The following is a 21,516-nucleotide window of genomic DNA, read 5'->3' on the forward strand; positions in this document are numbered from 1 at the left end:
TCTTAAAAGCCTTTGTTCACCTTGCTGCTTCTTAACAGCACTATCTTAACTACAGTTTAATTTTTTTAAAAGAGAAAGATGAAAACATATTTCAGTGACTTTGCGACGCCTCTCATTTACATCATAACACTTTAAAATATTACCAATATAGGCGTATGAGAGGGTTCTATCAACATGACAATGACTCAGAAGGTTACACAAAATGGTTTCTTTTTTTACAAGAAAAAAACAACCCCTATCTGAAGCAAACTTTGTTATGCAGTTGTTACGAAAGATCATCAGAAACTTTCGCAACTTATAGATGGATTAGCTAAGAGGAATCTTTAAGTGTGTGTGTGTGTGTGCATGTGTGTTGGAAACAGATTGTGTGTTTCCCCTCTTTTAGGCAGGTGAAGATACACTGCCTGCAGAACTCATTTTACCAGCATGAAACCAGTCTCATAAATGTTTATTGAAATGAGCTCATTACATTTAATTTTTACCAGCTCTTGACAGATCCATTGACTTTCAAAGTCTGAAAATCCACCATACTGTTTACTCAAACAAATTTCTATCAAACTGTTGGTAAATATACAGCCTGTCTCTAGACTGGCAGGCTATTCATTCTACTTAGCCAGCAGTTTCATGTATGTATAATTGTTGTTACTAGTCCCTTCTTAGGCAGAATGCTGGTTAATAGTCCAAAATCCTTGGCTGATGCTTCATCAGTGGAGGTTAATGGAAGATCTCCTGAAAGCATGGAAGCTCATTCAGAGTTTTGAATAAAATACCCTTCAGAAGATGAAGAAGACTACATGAACTGAAGCGACAGGGCAGGAGTGTGTCCAACACTGACAATCCTCCACCACATCTGCTTCAATGTTTTAATGATTAAGTAGTATACAAATTCTGTGGAATTTTTTTTAAGAATCTGGAAGGAGTAAGTTAAATGGCAGACTAGCTTAAGAGGGGAAATTCTATGGAGTTTCACACACACACACACACACACACACAGAGAGAGAGAGAGAGAGAGAGAGAGAGAGAGAGAGAGAGAGAGAGAGAGAGAGAATGTGTCTCTGGAAGATAAGAACATTCCTTATTCAGAGTCAGACCATTTGTTCTTCTAGCTCAGTATTGTCTATGCCAGGGGTTGTCAACCTGGTCCATACTGCCCACTAGTGAGTGTTTCATGATTCTAGGTGGGTGGTAGGGGGTTCTACAGCACAAGCTGAATCCTCCTTCCATCGAGCACTGGTGGGCAGTAAGGAAATTTTACCATCAAGAAAGATGCATTAGTGGGTGGTAGGTATAAAAAGCTTGACTACCCCTGGTCAATGCTGACTTTAGAACAAGGATCTTTCCCGACCATACTTGGAGATGCCAGAGATTGAACTCAGGACCTTCTGCATGCTAAGAAAAAACAATGAGCAAAAACACTCCCCCAGAATGTCCTACTGTAACTGGATTGGAGATCATCATAAACAGACAGGTCAAAGGTGATATTTTTGACCTGAATTCCGGGGAACTCCAGCGGTTCCTTAGAAGCTCACGTTGGGATTCCCCTCAGTGAGAAGATCAGTTGCCCTGGAAGTCAGCTTGTTCACCCACTTCACTCTTCCTTCACAATGCCCATCTATAGGGAAGCATATCAGTTCTGTTCCAAGGCTGGTACCAAGGGTTGGCATCACTGGTACCTGCTGAGAGGCTCCCTTTGATACCTGAGTCATCTGCCTCACAGCGCTTTATGATGGGGCTGGTCCTGTCTATGCAGCATCAGCATGGCAGTTGGAACTTCTGAAGACTGGGAAGAATCTTGCAAACACCTCTCTGCTATGTCTCTTGTGTCCACTGTTAACAGCCAGGAGTTGTAAGAGGCAGCAGCCTGGGGAAGGGAAGCTCATAGACTTACTGTTGTTCTGTTTTACTGTACTTGAAATGTACAATGAAAGCTACCTTGGGAAATTCAGTTAATTGGTGGCTCGGGATGGGAAATTTAATTTTGTGTGCATTTTAATGAGAAACCACCTCATTCACACTTCTCAAACCAATATGTGAACTGAAACACAGCTATCATTTGAACTGCACATTTGTATGAATTTTGCATTTTAGTTCTCCGACCAATGTGTACAAAACTGCACACATATGGGGAAATCACACACAGCGTTACCTGTATAGGTGAAAATAGCATACAGAAGAGCATTCTGTTAGGGGAAATCGCTTGCAAACCTCCCCTATATATTAGTCAAAACTACACACAAAATGTGTTCATTGGGAGAAATTCACTCTCAAATGCTTATGGGTTTTCATGAGGAAATTGGCAGAGTCATCCATCACTTTAAGTAGTGCATAAATCTTTCAAATAAATAAATTTCACATGCACAGATATTGCCCCTCCGCCAAAATGAGCATCCAGCTCCAGGTTGTGGGCAGTGGTGAAATATTAAACCCACATTCTTTCAACACTATGGAAGTATCCACTGATCTAAACATTCCTAAACACTTCATCCCTAGACTGCATGCCAGTGATTCCGTTATCAGATTCGAGGAAATATACCTTTAGGTGCTGGAGTTCATTAAATGTGTAACTCTGTCAAAACTACATTGTATAAGGATTCCCACCCCCACCATACCCTCACCTTAGCAGTGAGCTGGTGTGAAAAGTGCTTTTATAATAGTAACTCGCTGACAACATTTGAAGTGAAAATTGCTGAGGCTCTTACATCTTTACACATTTCCGAGCCTGATCTTCGTTTCCTCTGAATTCCAGACCCTTGTGTGAATCATGCCTACAGGGTACATATGTTAAAAATTAACAAGAAAATACATCCCAGCAACCTGGTGTAAGACACGCTGAAGCGCTGGCTTTGAAGTGTGCCTATGACTATAGTTATACGATTGCAATTCTGAAACATTAAAAAATGTGACATTAATTGGGCAAAAACAAATCAGCTTGGCTAGAAGAAGCAGGGAAGTGATTTCATTTTTTTTCTTAAATTGAATCATAAACATATTTACCAAAAAGAAAAAAGAAAGAAAGAGGGGAAATACAATGCGTATTTTAACACACACACACACACACACACACACACACACACACACACACACTACTGACAAGGCAAAATTCAGCCAGTGTTAAAGATGTATAAAGGCCCCTCCAAAGTGGTGTTTGACAGGTGTATTTTACTCATTTTACAAGTTTATTATACTCATTGACACAATCATAGGCCACATCCACACCATACATATAAAACACTATGATACCACTATACTACTTTAAACACTCACAGCTCGTCTCCAAAGAATTCTGGGAGTTGTAGGTTGTTAAGCATGCTGGCAGTTGTTATGAAGCCCCCATCCCCCTCAGAGAGCTACAATTCCCAGAATTCCCTGGGTAGGATTGATGGTTAAACCTCCCATTAAGTTGCCACAGCCCGCAGGCTCATTGGCTCTCTGTCTGGCAAGAGGAGAGAGCAGAAGCTGGCGATAATGGCAGTGAAGACGTAGGCCCATTGAGAGAGGCGGATCCTTGGAGATCTTTTGGTCAATGACCCTCTAGAACTTAAAACCAACAATTGTAAGAATTATATGTGTCTAGGCCCTGTCCTCTTATTTGGGGCCCCTAAACAGGCAATGCTCCTGATTGTGCACACAGTGGGGCTTGGTGGTATACAGATAGGCTCTTTTTGGTCACATCTGCACCATAGGTTTTAAGCACCATTCTACCATTCTGAGGGCCATGGCTTCCCCCAGAGGTTCCTGGGAAGTGTCGTTTGTTAAGGGTGCTGAGAATTGTTAGGAGACCCACTATTCCCCTCCCAGAGCTACAGTTCCCACAGTGGTTCAACAATCAAATCCTCACCCCCAGGAGATCTGGGAATTGTAGCTCTGGTTGAGGAAAAGTAGCCTCCTAACAGCTCTCAGCACTGTTAACAAGCTACAACTCCCATGAGTTTAAACTGGTATCATAGTGCTTTAAACTACAGTCATACCTCATGATACGTCCGCTTCATGTTGCGTCTTTTCAGGTTACGGACGCGCCAAACCCAAAAGTCCTGGAACGGGTCACTTCCAGGTTTGGCACGTCCATAACCTGTGCACATGTGCAGAAGTGCTAAATTGTGCTTTGCACATGTGCAGAAGCACCGCATTGCGTCACGCGCATGTGCAGGTGCAGCACTTCATGTTGTGGCCTTTCCATGTTGCAAATGGGCCACCGGAACGGATCCCGTTTGCAACATGAGGTATCCCTGTATATGGCACAGATGCAGCCTCAGAGATTTCACTGAGCAAGCAGAGGCAGGCAAACAGCAAAGAGTAGACATGATCCCACATCCTATTCTGTGAACATTTCCAGGGCATTCTCTATGACATTCCTTTCTGAATCTGTCCTCTTCATTATATAGCTTTCATCATATGCTGAAGCCATGCTTCTTTACCCCATCCCTTTTCTTCAGCTGAGAGAGAGCTATTTTAGTACCTTCCCCATCCTTCTGATTGTAAATGGTCTTAAATGAATGCTGGATTTTTTAATTGTCATATTCCACCCCATGGAATTTATGCTGAAGGGTTGGTTGGATATCCAAATCTAAGTAACAGCAACAACAACAAATAACAAGCAAATATCTGAACAATGTAGGCAAAGGGATGGTGAGCATCCTTATATGGCCTCAAATTAATTGGTTTAAGTTAATAATTACATGATCTTTGTCTGTTCCTCATACAAATATGATCTTAAAGAAAAAGTGAAGATCATTGAGATCATGAGGTTGCACTGAGGAGAGTACACACGTAAGTAAATAAATAAAGAACCCTTCTTTGAAATACTGCAGTATCGCTACAAAATAGTTTTCACTTTTGCTGAACTGGTTCGCATCCACAGCAGCCTCAATCATTTTCTACAACTTTTCACTCATGCTTTTTTTTAAAAAAAAACAAAACAAAACAAAACCCAGAAACCCAGAAATATTATTCAACATTTTTATGCACAGCTTATCCTTAATCATGCCAATAAGGATTTCTATCAGGACGAAATCCTTCCCCATCAGGTCGAATTACTACACCGTCAGCTCTCCGGCAGCACTTATAAAGAAAAAGTCCGACTCTGTGAAGAAGGTGGGTGGAACCAAAGAAATCGGCACCAGACATTTGAGCTCCTGTCCACCTTCAAAACAAGCCAGAGAAATAAATGTGTGGCTTCCCTCTTTCCCCCGCTGGCTACCCCCACCCAAATGAAAAGGTCATTTCATTATTTGCCCCCTCAAAGCCAGAAAACTAATCCGAGGCATTAGATGAAAATTATCTATCAAACTTTATGTAAAGATCTGAAAATGGCCATCTGTAACGGGAGGCAATATAGCCTTAACTATGTACAGTAAAATTAATTTTATACATGGATTGTGTTGCCAGACTGTGCTATAATATAGTGTTTATGTAAGAAATAACAGCACTTCCCGTGAGGGGCTATAAAGAGCTACAGTGCCCCCTTGTAGGGCTCTGCCTTTGGCCCTTTGAGACACAGCACACCTCAGGCACATGTATCCATCTTTACAGGCACATACCCTGTCACATTATTTTTTATTTTTTAAAAAAACCTTATGTAAACACTACGGTACCTTATATGATCTGCTGGTAGCCCTGCTGCTGTTAAGGAACAACCCTGGTCACGTTTCTATTATAAAACCAGTTTTTAGGGGGTGTTTAACATAACTGTTTTTATTTTTATTTTATTTTTATTTACATTAGGCCCAAAGTCGCCAAATTATACATTTTCAGCCATTTATTTATATTTGCCATTAAACACACACACACACACACACACACACACACACACACACACTCAGCTGAATAGACATTCAATGACGAGCAAAAAGAAAAAGAAAGTTAAATGAAAGGTAATTACTGACGGACAAACTTTCTTTTATTCTTTCATTCACATTCATCTCTTCTCAACATTACATGGGCTGTGGACCGCTTCTCTTGCTTATTACATACTATATAGTTACTTATATATGCTTGATAGGGACTGTACAAAATTTCTCAGGTATTTTCCAGGAAAATTGTCTGAGAGTGTGTGGTTTTTTAAAGTCCCCCTTCTTCTGAAAAAGACGGTCACTGTGTTGAATATTCATTGCATTCGCTATTGTTGCTTTCATAGTTGCCCTACCCCAACCCAAATGGCACAAAAAGGTGTGGCGATGTTGGTGAACTATAATTCCCTTCATCCCTGATGATTAGTCATGCTTGCTAGGGCTGATGGGAGTTGTAGTTCAGCAACATCTAGAGGGCCAAAGTTTTCCACACCTGTCCTAGAACAATGGTATGTATGGGACTCTTTGTGGGACACAGCATGGTGCCTGGGCCTCCAATCTCTGTGGTTGTTGCTGCTGCCCTTTCTGGCCACACACACAAACACACATGCACATACCCACAAAATGGACGGAAACCAAGTCATCACCACTGCTAATGGCAAGTATCTCTGCAAATCTTTTTAGGGAGTTTTACATTCCAAGAGCATATGTGGCAAAAAGACATTCTGTATCATCATCCTCACCCTCATTTCTACACTAGGAAGTAAGATTGATAATTTGGGATGACTCATATTGCCAAGCCTACAACTCCTTCCTTCCACAATTCCACTCCCTTTTTTAAAGAAGAGCCACGTTGGCCACTGGCTGGCTCTTTTTTACAAAAAGTGCCACATATCAATTGTGTTTCATGTTGCAAAGAAGCTTGCCAGGTGTCCCCTGCCTCCTCCAGACCCCTGTCTTGCACTGCCTTGAGAATAGGAAGTGATGCAGATGTTCAGCAACAAAGCTGTCTCTCTAGCTACAAAAGTCCTGGGAAAGACCCAACACTCTTTCCCCAAAAGCCATCATGCCATGGGAGGGAAAGTGCAAAAGTTGCTCAAGGTGCCCTCAATCCTAGAAGTCCTGCAGCTGGAAGCAGATGCTAGATTGCTTCCACTGAAGAACCCTGAAGGAGACTTAGAACCATGGACAGCACCGATTCCTGATCACTCTAAAGGAGGCATGGGGAACCTGTGGCCCTCTGGATACTGTTGAACTCCAAATTCTATCAGCTCCAGCCAACATGGCTATTGTTCAGGAATGATGAGAGTTGTAGTTCAGAAGTATCTGGAATGAAGACCCACCCATTCCTCTAGACCAGGCATCCCTAAACTTTGGCCCTCCAGATGTTTTGGACTACATTCCCCATCATCCCTGACCACTGGTCCTGTTAGCTAGGGATCATGGGAGTTGTAGGCCAAAACATCTGGAGGGCTGCAGTTTGGGGATGCCTGCTCTAGACCTATCCCACTCCTCTGTCATGTTTCCTGCTGGCACCAGCTTTACTGAACTAACAACCTCCTTTCTTTGTAATAAACATATTCACTTTTATTTTAATAATGCAAGTGTCTTCATGTGAGGACTCCTGAGTCATGAAATAAGATTGGCACAGCATTATAGAACACATCGAAGCTGACTGTCACTTGATTAATTTTCCAGCGTCCCCTGGTCCCTGCCACAAAAGCTCAAGAGAATGAGCATGAAGCATGCTTAATAATTGCATAATTATGACATCTGTTACTCTCTCCAGCAAACTCTTAGTGGGAAATTAACTGAAGAAATAGCAGGTTCAAAGATGTGTTAACACTCTGATCGCATATTTAATTGAAATATGAAGGGGGGAGTGTAATGGAGATTAAATTAAGCTCTCAGATAATCATCTGACATGCAGATAATTGAGCCGCTCTCCTTGCCGCTGATGAGCCCACCTAAGGCAAAGGGACTGGATGGTGCGAGGGAACTTTTTGCTTTGCAAGCACAGGGAAGCCATCTCCCTTTCATCTGTCATTCGCCACATGTATTCACCAAATCAATAATGGGAACAATAGTTGGGGAAACAGAAGATGATGTGAAATTTGAGATGACAAGGTTAGGGGCTTCTGAAATAACATATAGCATACTCCAGACTGGTAATTTGAGGCTGGTTTGGTTTCTGTCCATTGAGAAGAAGAGAGGTAGGAGTCAGTATTTTTTATTTATTTATTTATTTATTTATTTATTTATTTATTTATTTATTTATTTATTTATTTATTTAGGGCCCCACTCTTCAGCCGAAAAGGCTCCCAGGGCAGGGGACATTCAATCAAAACAAGACAGGATTACAATCTAAACAAAAACAAAAACCACGGCATACGGGGGGGGAGGGGACAGGGAGGGAAGAGGAAGTCAAAACTCAGGCACCAGTTTCGGAACAGTTGTTCCTCTAATGACCATCTGGCACAATTCAAGGGCAGGGAACTGGCCTGTAGCACCAGAGCTGTTGGAGTGAGCTCTGCTTATCAGCTCTCCCACTGTGGCAGGTTCCCAGTCTGTAGTCTGTAGCCAGTCAACCTGGCCAGAAGGGTCACCTGAAAACATAGGAGCCAACTCCTAGTTGGGTCCAGCCCCCCAAAGTTGATGGGCATTGCCATTCAAATGGTGTACGAGCACCGCATCTTGTGATCAATTATGCAAGGCAGGGCTTACCTCTCCTCCCCCCAAATATTTTAGTCAAGTTGGTACCTCTAACTGGAAGTCTTCATAGGGTCACAGTGTATCACCTGACCAGATCTGTCCTATTGAGGCTAGGTGGCTTTCTTAGTGAGCTGGCTGGTCTCTTTGTCAACTCCTGTGTTGATCAGTATTGAAGTCTGACATTCCCTAGGATGCATATTCAGGCCCAACTGTCCTGAGACTAGGATCATGAAGTTACTAGCTTGTAAGAACAGACTAGGAAATGGCAGCCATTTTCACCCACCACACAACTGATGGTGAGTACTGAATATTTCCCAGTGTCAGCAACCAGTGCCCTCAGGCAGCTGATATTGCCTCAACCAGTGCTGACATCCACCCCACCTCCCCAGTGTCAATTGGCTGGGCTAGTGAGCTGCCATTACAAATTTCTCACCATGCCCCTAATGTAGAACCATTCTGGCTGCATTGGTGTCCTCCATTTTAGATTCGTACAATGCCCTAGACAATATATCAGGGGCATGGTGGGGAATTTAAAATAGTGCCCTCAGATAACCCCACAGGTGGGGGCTTACCAGTGTAAGAGAGTGTTGAGCAGAGAAGATATTGCTCAGAGGCCCACTCAAGCCTGGGACCAATCCTGATCGTATTGGCCCTGTCACTCAGACAATCACAGGTCTTTGTGCCAACAGTCCACACCCACCTATAACCTTAGGTGTAAGTTTCACCCTTTCTTCCACAATGCAAAAACACGAGCTTGCAAGGTAGCTTCTGACCCAGGCTTGTTTCATGTTTATGCAACCTGCATTTAAATTAAATATAACCACGTCATTCTCATCTCAAAACTTAAATCTATCCCCAGGGACTCGTACGAGAACATTATACGGAGGCAAAATTGAACATTGAATAAGTCCCAACACATGTTAATTGAATTCTTCCTCTTCTATAATGATGATTATTAATAGTATTATTATTTGCATTTGTAGAACATTCAATCCAGATGCCCAACTGTGAAATGTGTATGTAATATATAGAGATATATCGTCATAGGAGGAACTACAATAAGAAAAGAGAAATCTGATATTTTGAAAAAAGCAGCCAAGTTTATTTCAAAAGGTTATTTGCACTGATAACTTCTGCATACTGCTTCTCATTGATTAGAGATTAAACATCATTCTTTCAGCTCCTCAAATTTGGATTTTTTTCAAATTAGGATGTCATTATTATGCAGATATGCCAAATGTTAAATTGATTTTTTCAGACCTTTTGAAATAATAGTGCTGCTTTGGCAAAATGAAAATCATAATAGATTATTGACTTGCACATGGGCTTTGGTCCAAGGGCACATCCCTGATGTCAACATTTTCAATATCTTTAGTTTTATGCAAAGCGACGCTCATAATTAGGCTTATATTAAAAGTTTGTGCCTATTGACTCACTTTTATTAATGACAATAACATCGCATTGATCGTCCTTGAGTAATAACTGCAAGCAACAGTGACTATTGCTGACATATTTAAACACAAAATAACTCTGTTATGTTGTGCATGAATATATTCGGATTGTTACGATTCATCTCAAGTAAATTAGCAACTGAACCAAACAGTGCCATACAAATCACCACTGCTTCTCGCTGTGGATTTCGGAGAAGAGAAGAAGACGATTAAAGAGAAAGTCTTTGGGATTTTATATTTCAAAGGTTTTGAAAGGCCTCTTGTCTACTCTCAGCCTGTGTCAGAATAAGTTGCCAACTTCCTGCCTTGCTCATTGGGATCCAGCTTCAGAGCAGAGCAAGGATTAAAATCACAAGAAAGGAGATTCCAAATAAACATTAAAAAATAACTTTCTGGTAGTAAGAGTTGCTTGACAGTGGAAGGTGGTGGAGTCTTACTCAAGACCTATTCAAACAGAGGCTGAATGGCCATCTGTCAGAGTTCTTTAGCTGTGATTCCTGCATTGACGATGGGTTGGACTAGATAGCCATTTGGGACCTCTCAAACTCTACAGTTCTATGATTTTATAAGGATGCTAGACTAGATGGGCCTTTAGCCTGATCCAACGGGGCGGTCCATATGTGTGGGTGTTTGGGATGGGGCTGCCCCAGTCTTTTGTGGCTATTTCAAAGTTAAGACAGCAATGGGTTAGCGGTTTTGGACAACAGTTAGCTTAATTTTGTGTCAAACTGTTACTTGCCCGGGAACTCTTGGCTGTCCATTACCCCACAATTGCATCCCAAAGGAGGGGGAGAGTCTACCCTTGACATTAGAGTGTTTTAATGCTTGCCTGTGGCACACTCCTCTGTTTCCTTTTGTTAATGCCCCTGTACACTTAGTTTCCTATGCTTACATGAAGTCACTGTGTTTCCTGACTCCAGTCTGGCAAACTCCTTTTATGTTTATTCCAGACCGGGACTTGTACCAACCTCCATCACTTGGAGCAACTGTTTGGAAGTCTTAGTTTACAGGACTCATTATAATCAAAATAAGACTAAGGGAAAGTCATAAAATGGCTCAGAGTCTCCACATTTGCAGGGCAAATATGGGTCCAGAGGGAGCTTTGCTAAAGTAATTTCATACATTTGCTATGGCAAAGGGAAGAGAAAAAAAAACCTCATGTTTGTTTGGCTACAGAAAGGCCTGGACGTAGCTAGGCACTAAAATATAAGCCTCACTCTAAGCAGGCCAGCTTTCTCATGGAATTCAAGGATATCATACACATGTTTTTTAATTAAAAAAACACAACTGACTTAATTATTATAAGGAAATATAAAAAGGAGTCTTCAAACAGTGCAACCACCCATCAGAATATTTTTTTAAAGCAAAAGACAGAAGCCATCTCAAAGGACAGCACCCAGGAAAAGCCAGTTGAAAAACATCATTCTTGCCCTTATTGCAACTCTATTGCTATAGGTGCCCAAAAGGTCCACTGACTTTGATCCCGAAGGAACTGGAGTGGTCACTGCCTTTTCCTGTCCCTCTTCCTGACTGAAAAGTGAGGCCAGTTGAGTTTCCTTTAGAAGTGAATTTCAGATGCTTGGAGCCACAACAGAAAAGTCCCTGTTCCTCATGCCCACCCTAGTGTACTTGGTTTGTTTGTTTTTTAGGGGAGGGACCCAGAATAGTCTTTAGACACTGAGATTAGTGTTTGGGTATCACATCTTAGAATGAAGGCTAACTCAATTCATTTCTATTCTTTATCATCATTTATATACTGCTTAACTTGCAGGTTAATGTGGCATCAGGGCAAATCGACAACATATATCTTTTCAACCCTCTCGGCCTTTTAAAAACCTCTTTATTTTAACTTATTTTATGCATAACAAGGGGGGGAAATCTTTTCAAAACCATTTTGGGTGTTTTGAAATCACAAACAGCTTTTCATAAAAGCATTTGGGGATTTGAGAGCTCTTTCAAATTAATTTGTGGTAATGTTTTTAATTTGTATGAAAAATCATTTCTCAGCCTTTCTCTTCTATCTTCCCCCTCCCCCTCAATTTTTTTTCATTAACTTTCAGGCATTCACTTACAATTACTGCCATTCGGTGAATACAATGGCAGAAATTAATAATTCATAGCCTTTTGTCAGGGAACATGAAAAATGGGACATTTGTTCCATCAAACACGCCTTTAAAAAATGTACCATATTTCTCTGGGAGAGCACTATGAAAACTGAAAAGAGTTGGAGACTGTATTGTCAAGGCTGGCTCCAGGTATGAGGACAAAATGTCTTCTTGTGGGTTATCTACCATTGACTAGCAGCACTCCAGGGGTGTCTGAGAGCTGCCATTTTAATTTTCCACAATGGGAATAGGAGAAACTAGGCAAAGGCCTGGCCAAAGTGATTGTCCTCTTATATACCTGCTGGGATTGACAAGGCTTCTAACCCTCACCTGAATCTCATAACTCTCCTGACAGGTGATTTGGTCTGCAGCCACAGTGTGGAAATAAAGGATGAGATTGCCCAACAGATACCAGGCACTCTACTATTCAAATTAGGCCCCAGAGTTTTTGTTACAATCCCCTTCTCAATTAAGTAATCAATTTTAATCTAGAATTTAAATTCTCAAAATTTTCTTATTTGTTAATTCGAGGAAGTAAACTACTGCTCTCACAGTATTTCTACCTGCAACACACTTGAGCAAACCTGCTCCTCTTCCTTTCACAGATATTTTGTTTCCATTTGCAACTGTAGCTGCCTCTGATTAGTTATCATTTAACTCTTTGGGGAAATAATTAGCATCACACGTCATGTGCATGGAAGTTGCCGAACCAATTAACCAGAAGGATTACTGTTAATAGCACCAGTTTTCTCTATAACTTGATATTGCTGGATAGTTTTGATGAACTGCAAAAGCATTTTTAGTTTGCTTTCGGTTGTCATCCTGGAACTTTTCTTTATTAGTGCCACTTTGTTTTGTACAATTCCTTGCAAATGAAGGAAAACAACTTTTCTGCTTGTATATGTTGATAATATAATTTTGGTTACTGAGGACAAACAAGACTGTACAAAAACAAGATTGGGTGCAGGCCTGGCCAGGACATTGGCATCCTGACTGTGACAAAGTTAACATATTGTTTTGAAAAATGTGAATTGGGTAGATTTGCCTTTAAAAATGAAATGAATCAAGTTTCTCCTCCATCTGTGTTCTGTGATTACTGGCACCCATGCAGCTTTGACGGCTTTCTGTTTTGGTGTGTCCCATAATAAACACATTCTGTATCATTCATGTTCTTGTCTAACCTTGTCCTTCTTTCTTGCAACAATGCACAGTGAGAAGGTCACTCATTTCCTGTATATTTATTTAGGGATCTTTGAGTACGGGAATCACAGGTAAGTAATAATGCTGACACAAAAAATTAGATACATGCAATAGTTAGAACATGTCAGGAAAGAAAATTAAGAAGCCCCAAATGTTTGTGATTGTCTTTTCAGTAGAAAATGAGGGCTTAACCCAAAGCCAGAGAAAAGACTGTGACATATTTGGTTTCTGTTTATTTGCTAAAAGATAATCCCTGAATGGATGCCAGAGTGCAAAGAAACCATATTATAAGGATGAACAACTGTGTAGTGAGGGGTTAATGGGCCAACTCATAAGCACATGGCCATGTCACGTGGTGATCTGGGTCAAATTGGTGACCCATTATTACAAACAGCATTATAAAAGACTGTAGGACCGGGATTTGGGTTGCTGTTTGTTTATACACATCACCCTGGGGGTAAATTCAATGAAACTCAATATAATTTACCTTTTATGTAGAAATGCACAGTCTGAGGCCACATTGGCTTGCTAAGCAAACAAGCCAGATACAACGGCTTACAGGTTTTAATTTACGTTGAAGCAGTATGCAAATTCTTTCAAATAAATTAAATAAATCAACAAATGGGCCACAACACAGCCAGGATAAAGCATTTTTAAGTTCAACTAGTTTCAGCCGGAGACATTTCAGCACAGGATGAGGGAGAAACTCAATTCAGTTTGTCTTTAAAGTCAGATTTGTCAAATCTGAACTTTCTGAAACAATATGAGCACTGAAGCACAACCATCCTTAGAAGTTTGCACATTTCCAACATTCTCTATGCAGCTCTCCAACCAAGCAGTGTTTACAAAAATGCATATATCAAAGTGTGCATAAAGATGCAAATATTAGTGAAATTAACACACAAAATGCATTGTATAAGGAGAAGTTGCTTGCAGAAAATGTGCACATTACTCAAAAGTAAAAACAAAAATGTGTGAAAATTTTTGACAAGGATTTCTTAAAAGAAAATGAGAGAATTGTTGCAAAAATGTGGAGAAACAAATTTAAGATTGGAAAAATGAGAAATGGAGGCAGTCAAAGCTGACAGTTCCTTCCACCCCAACTCTCCAGTTGAAATCAACAGGACTTAAAACAACCCTTAACTTTAGTGGGATCATGCCCACAAATTTGAGATAATTGCTCATTGAGTGTCTGGGGAATCCATTGCTGTCATTGTTAAAAACAACCACACCCCCAAACAAACAAAAAGAAAATCCCGAGCACAATTGTTTAAGGAAATAATTGTTCAGGAAGTTGGGTTTTACTAAAACTAAATTTAAGTACTCAGAAACAGGAAACCATTTAGCATGGATGTTAGATCTTTCTAATGACTGACTAACTAGAAACAGGCTGTCCTAATGCTCAGCCCCAAGCCATTACAAACATCTTTCTTTCCAGACTTCATTAGAATATTTACTGCCATGTGTAGGGAAGACTTTTGACACTGCAACCATAAAATTTGCAGGGAACCCCTTTTTTTCTGCCGTTGGTAGGGAGCCGGAAAGCTCAGAACAGCAACCTTCCCTGGCTCCATTCATTAGAGGCCTTGGTGGCCAAAGACCCCCTCAACTTTGAGTCATATGGTGGTCCAATCAATCTCCTTAACATGCTGAAGAATAATATTTCCAAGAGTTTCTGCTGAAATTAACCTGTGCTGCAATGTCATCTTCTCATTGCAAAGAGGTCTAAGATGTGGAGCTGGAAATATTTGAGAATTTTCAGAGGAAGCTGCAAGAGCCCTTCAGAATTCCCCCACGGGCATTTCATACACCTGTAGTTTTCTTTCTATGCTTGTAGGATGGTGCTGTAGCCATGTCTAGCTTCATCCACTGAGTGTGCACAAGCCTTTGGGTGCTGTTATCCTAGAGCGCTCCAGAGAAACAGGGAGAATTGGTAAAACGTGGCTCTGTGCCACCACCCGCTTGACAGTGGCATCACTGCCACTTACCAGGATTATGTGGGAGCAAGCGTTTACTTACTGGATTTCCCCCGGGAAAGGCAGATCTAGATTAAATTAGATGAAATGCAGACAGGTCTTTTGATGGCAATGATGTGTGGATGCTGCCCCAAACCTAAATGCACACGGAATATCCATTCTATACTAAAGACTCACCTAGAAGCACCTGGAGTCCCCAAATTGTGTTCATCCAGAAAAAAACAATTCATTTCAATTTGTACTGCCATACTGTAAGTATAGCCATGATTTTCAGCTCCTAATGTGAACATGCAATGTTTTGAGGCATTGTTTCATCAGACCTGTGAGGGTTTGATAGCACTGGCAACGGGATGGGCGTTCTGTTGGGCAATTCAGCCAGTTGGGTATAAATTGTACAGCTCTGGTTCAAATCTGCCTTAGGAACTTGCTTAGGTGATTTGCCTGTGCTTTTGAATGGAGAACAAGACACATGATTAAACTAGATAGTAATATGGAAAATATGCACCGCAATATAAACATAAGAAGAACTTGCTGGCCAATGGCCCATCTAGTCATGTTCTCACAGTGGCCAATCAGATACCAACAGAACTAGGTTGGTGGCCATCACTGCCTTCTGTGGGAGCAAGTTCCATAGTTTAACTACGCACTGCAGGAAGAAATACTTTCTTTGATCCGTCATGAATCTTCCAACATTTGGCTCCATTGGATATCCACAAGTTTTGGCATTTTGAGAGTTGTGGGGGGATGGGGGACGTTTCTCTGTCCACTTCCTCCCAACTTGTCCTTGCCACTCAAATCAAATTAGGCCAAGGAAGGGAACCAGGGAAGCCCAGGTTCAAATCCTCACTTAGCCATGAAGCTCACTAAAGGACCTAAGCCAGTCAGGATCTCTCATCCTAAACTACCTCACGGGGTTACTGTGAGAATAAAATGGTGGGGAAGAAGAAGAAAGAAGAACCATGAATTCTGCCCTAAACTAAGGTTACCAGATTTTTTTCAATGAATCCGGGGACACTTTTCAACTTCAATGGATTTTCCCGGGGGCTGTCCCCAGGAAACGGGGACGTCTGGTAACCTTACCCTAAACTCCTTAGCAGAAAGGTAGAAATGAATAAATAGGTGTGCTTATATATACTGTATACTAATATAATATAAAATAATACATATAATGAATATGGCATAATATAAATACTCTTTTTAAAATCACAATGTAATGAGAGGATGCCTAGCATGTTTTTTATTTTTAAAAAAACCCATAAGCATTTTTAACGAGCTCAATATCTTGTTAATGAGAAAAATCCGGCAAAGTTCCAGAACCTTGAAACACCCACAAGGTAGGAGCAGATTAGACCCGATTTCTTTTATGCTCAATATGATGAAAAAATTCTTACCCAGGCAGAAACCCAGACTTCAAACATCACAACATTTTGCTGTTTTCCAGAGTGGTGGATTCTCCTATATAGAGATAAAGGCCATCTGCAAAATTTGGATACAGATCAAAGTCTGGTCAGTTTCTCTCCCACAAAATATACTTTTCCCCTTCTCAAGAAACTTAGCAAAATATACATGTGTCAAGGTTAAAGAGAAATCTGCAAGCATCAATGCAATAAGTAATTAAGTCAACTGCATTCATACTAAGGCACCTAATGGAGAAAGCAGTACACAGCTCACATAGATACTTTTCAGAATATTCCTCCACTGTTGAAGACAGTTTGCCTCTGAATATCGGTTGTTTAGAATCACAAGCTGTTGCACCCAGGTCTGGCTTGTGGGCATAGGCACAAACTCTGTGGGGCCCTGGTCCCTTTGGACCCACCAATTAAACATTTAAGGGAGTCCCACCCCCATACTTTATGCAAGTTGGCACCATCCTCCCTCCCTTCTCATACCTTCCACCTGTCCCTATTTTCCAGGGACGTCCCTGATTTAGAAAAGCCATCCCAGTTTCTGATTTGATCCCAGAATGTCCTACTTTTCCTTAGGATATCCCTATTTTCATTGGAGAAATGTTGGAGGGTATGGAGTTATCCAACCCCTGAGCCATCTGAAGGCAATCCTGTATAGGGATTTTTTAAATAAAAGTTCAATGTTTTATTATCTATATATATAAAAATGTAAACTGGGTATGTTCCTTCATCTCCAATGTTCAACAAAACCGCTTGACCGATAGCATTGAAATTCGGACACAAAGTCAAATGTGACTACCCAAGTGGCCCCATACCATTTTCAAAGACAGATGTGTCACCTACGCCAGGTAAAAAACCCCAAACCCTGTGTTTCAGAACTCACAATCATATGAAAGTGCATGCTGGGAGCACAGGAGAGGTTGCAAAACAGCGCCCTCTAGTGATGGCTACACTTAATATTTAACAGACTGAGCCACAGCAAGGCGTGGTGGGGCCAGCTAGTGTTTTTATATGTTTTGGAAGCTGCCCAGAGTGGCTGGGGCAACCCAGTAAGATGTGTGGGGTATAAATTGTAAAATTATCATTATGGAATGGGACATCCCTATTTTCGACAGAGAAGTGTTGGAGGGTATGCCTTCCTTCCTTACCTTGAGCACCCACCTCGCCCCCAGCCAGGTGCTGCCCTCTTTTCCTGGCTTGCCTCCTGGCTTTCGTCGCCATTTCCAAGTGCATCTGAGCTGGGGCAGCTGGAGAGAAGTAGGCAGGCTGAAAGGAGAGGCAAGCTGGTTGGGGTTGGAGTGGGACATGGGAGGCGGGCAAGTGGGCAGAAACTTCTTGCGTGCAGATGAGAGGCGGACAAGCAGGCGGGGGCAGGCTTGCACCCAGTTGCACATGGCTGGGAAAGATGTGCTCCACAGAAGTGCAGGGAGCAGGAAAGAAGGGGTTGTGGCCCCCCCATATTTTGTTCAAGTTGGCACCTATGCTTGTGGGTTTCCCACATGCAGCTGCTTGACCGCTTTGTGAAGAGGACTATAAAGGCCTTTGGTCTGATCCAGTAGGACTCTTCTTACATTCTAGAACTGGTGGTTAATTCTCAGAGTTGGTGAAAGGGGATTAGCTTATTGTAAAGGGCTGCTGCTAGGAATCACCACTATGAGGGGGCATCCTGTATCCTTTTGAATCTCCTACTCATTTTTTCTCTCCACTCCTTCAAATTGGGCAAAGCTTATTGACTTCAAATGAATGGACAGCAGTGGTAATGATTTTTTTTTTAGTGGGGTCCCATCTGCACTATGCATTTAAAGCAATATCCTGAACAGTAATAGCTCCCCACAAGGAATTCTGGGAACTGTAGTTTTTTAAAGGCACAAAGGGTTGTATTCACCTCACAGAGCTACAATTTCCAGATTTCCCTGGAATTGCTGGTAGAAGCACTTTAGGAACCAGACTACAAAACCCTAGTAATACATGTTTAAGGCACAGTAATTATTCACAGCACCATTGTACTGTACAGTCGTACCTTGGTTGTTGAACTTAATCCATTCTGGGAGTCCGTTCGACTTCCAAAATGTTTTTTTTAAAAAAAGGTGTGGCTTCCGATTGGCTGCAGGAGCTTCCCCAAAACTTTTGCAAACCAGAACACTCACTTCTAGGTTTGCGGCATTCAGGAGCCAAAACGCCCGAGTACCAAGGTGTTGGACAACCAAGGTACGGCTGTATTGCAATCTATGTAATAATAATAATAATAATAATAATAATAATAATAATAGCAAGAGACACACAACTGCTAAATATGCATAACAACTGCTGGTTTCTGCTAAGTACTTTATCATATTCATTTTTTCATATTTAATTCCCACATCAGGTTTTTTGTTTTTTTAAGCACCTGCTTCAGTGCATTTCTATAATCAAAACAAGGAAACAACTGTTGGGGAAAAATATTTTCACTCAGAGATCACAAGCTCTTGGTGTATGGTTTTATTTGCTTATTGTAGAGGGGGAAAAATGAAAACTCAGTATTCATTGCACTTAAGCTGACTCTGGGATTATATCACAACGGAATATTCACATCCATATCTTTTACATCCTTTTCTAAACAGCCTGGGAAAGAAATGGAAGTGCAGGTGATCGGCTGATTGGATTTCATCAATTCATTGAAAACGATTGCAAAACATACTTTGTAGAAAACAGATTTCCGTCAACAGAATTTTGTATGAAATATGAACATCTAATTTTATGGGATGGACAGGGTGGGGTGGAGAGGCACAAATGAACTGGCATTTTTTCCTGAGCTAAACAATCTCCACTTCTTAGTCATGTTTACTTTCAGAGGTCATCTTTTTCAAATACTCAATGTTATTTGCAAATGGTTTAATTTTTTTCTTTCAGGGTGTGATGAGTCTGTTAAAGATTATATTCCAACATTGCAAATTATTTTAAACTATTTTTAATATTGCACTTTAATGTTATATTCCCCATCCTGTGAAGGGGAGGAGGAGGAGGAGGAGGAGGAGGAGGAGGAGGAGGAGGAGGAGGAGGAATAAAATGTATATAAAATTCATACACTACTTAATTATAAAAATAAGAAGAACCCTAAAAACTGTTTACAAAAAGAGTAAAACAATATAATTGCTTGTAAAAACAGATATAAACAACTGTTTAAAACATTTTTAAGAAAATAAAAATGAGATTGGCAATAAACTAAAAACCGATTAAAACACACATCAATATTCTATGTATCTGGGTAGGCTTACCTAAACAGAAATCTATTTAGCAGGTGCAACAACAACAACAACAACAACAACAACAACAACAACTTATTATTTCTACACCGCCCATCTGGCTGGGTTTCCCCAGCCACTCTGGGCGGCTTCCAAAAAAGATTAAAAATACATTAAAACACCAGTCAGTAAAAACTTCCCTAAACCGGGCTGCCTTCTTTTCTTCAGAAAATAATATAATGAAGGCACCTGCCTGATGTCAACAGGCTGGTTGTTCCAAAGTGCACACTAAATGATTGGTTTCTTACAAATGCAGAATAGGTATGTGGCACTTGTAACAGTGTCAGATACACAGATAAAAGCAGACTGGGTTGCATAAGGTGTCTTCAAACACAGGAAAAATGTATTCCCTTACTTCCAACAGTGATGAATCCTGACGTCCACCCTACCAGGTGGTCTTCCATCAAGACTTTGACCAGACGCAGACCTTCTTGAATGTCATCAAGGTTGCTGCATCAGATTCCTCCAAATGACTCCATGTTGCTCAATCAATGGTGGAGTCACAAGCAAATAGCATAAGAGCCAGAATTTGATCCAGCCTAGACTTAGAGACCACCCAACCTTTCATTAACTGGGGGAATAATTTTAATATGTGCAAATGACTCAAAAGAACAAATGATTATATTTTAGTCCGCATGATAAGAGACCAAAATAAAAATATGAAAAATTATGATGCTTCCTTTAGCTTGCCATAGTCATCTTTAATTGACTTGTACTGTAACTGTGTAAGTGGTAGCCTTTTATTAAATGCTTCACATCACACATTTCCCTCCCAATTTGTTGAAAAAGCAGGTAATTCATCAATACAAATTCTTGAACCAGTTGACAGGCCTAGGGGGAAAACCAGAATGGACAACCCATTTCAGTAAACTACAAACATGTGGACTTTAAACAGGAACTCAACCTATCGGGCTGTGGTAAGCGATGTTATTTTTATTAAAGACTTTTAAGTTCTAGAGAAAGAACCAAGTGAGCTATTATTCTCTCCTTATCTTCTTTTTCCTCTACCGTTAGGTCATGAGTCAACACCTGTAATTATACTAGATCTTAAGTGTCATTTTTGATGTGATAGTTATGGTCTGTAGCACAACAGAAACCCGTACATAATGATTGTGTTCCATCTTTTTTCTTTCCTCTGTCTTTTATCCAAAAACCCACACAAAAAAACCCAAACGACAAACACCATTTTCAGCGGCATTTTTAATGGCATGATTTACAACTCAATGAGACCCTTGTCGAGGCCAGAAAAATGACAAACAATAAATATATGGCACATTATGTTAACACCCCAGCACACAATGCCTCGTCAGTTATGGCTTGATAGCAGTACATTTTAATTTCGTCTTTCATAAAAAATAAAAATAAAAAAGTCTTGGCATGCATGCCTTGTTGGAACATAAGCTTCGGAGTCAAGTGTCTCATCCAAGCATGGAGTTTATCACCCTCTATATTTTTTGTCCTTTTCATCTAATGTCATCTCTATGGTAACAGGTATCGCCCTGGAAATAATTTCCCAAACAGCTTATTTGCTGGAATCCAGTTGGGATGGTGGTAGGTGGGCGGTGGAGGGAAGCCTGAATGGGAAAGGACCTGAATTAG

Source organism: Zootoca vivipara, chromosome 6 (genome assembly GCF_965207765.1).
Source record: "Zootoca vivipara chromosome 6, rZooViv2.hap1.1, whole genome shotgun sequence".
In the NCBI taxonomy this organism is placed as follows: domain Eukaryota; kingdom Metazoa; phylum Chordata; class Lepidosauria; order Squamata; family Lacertidae; genus Zootoca; species Zootoca vivipara.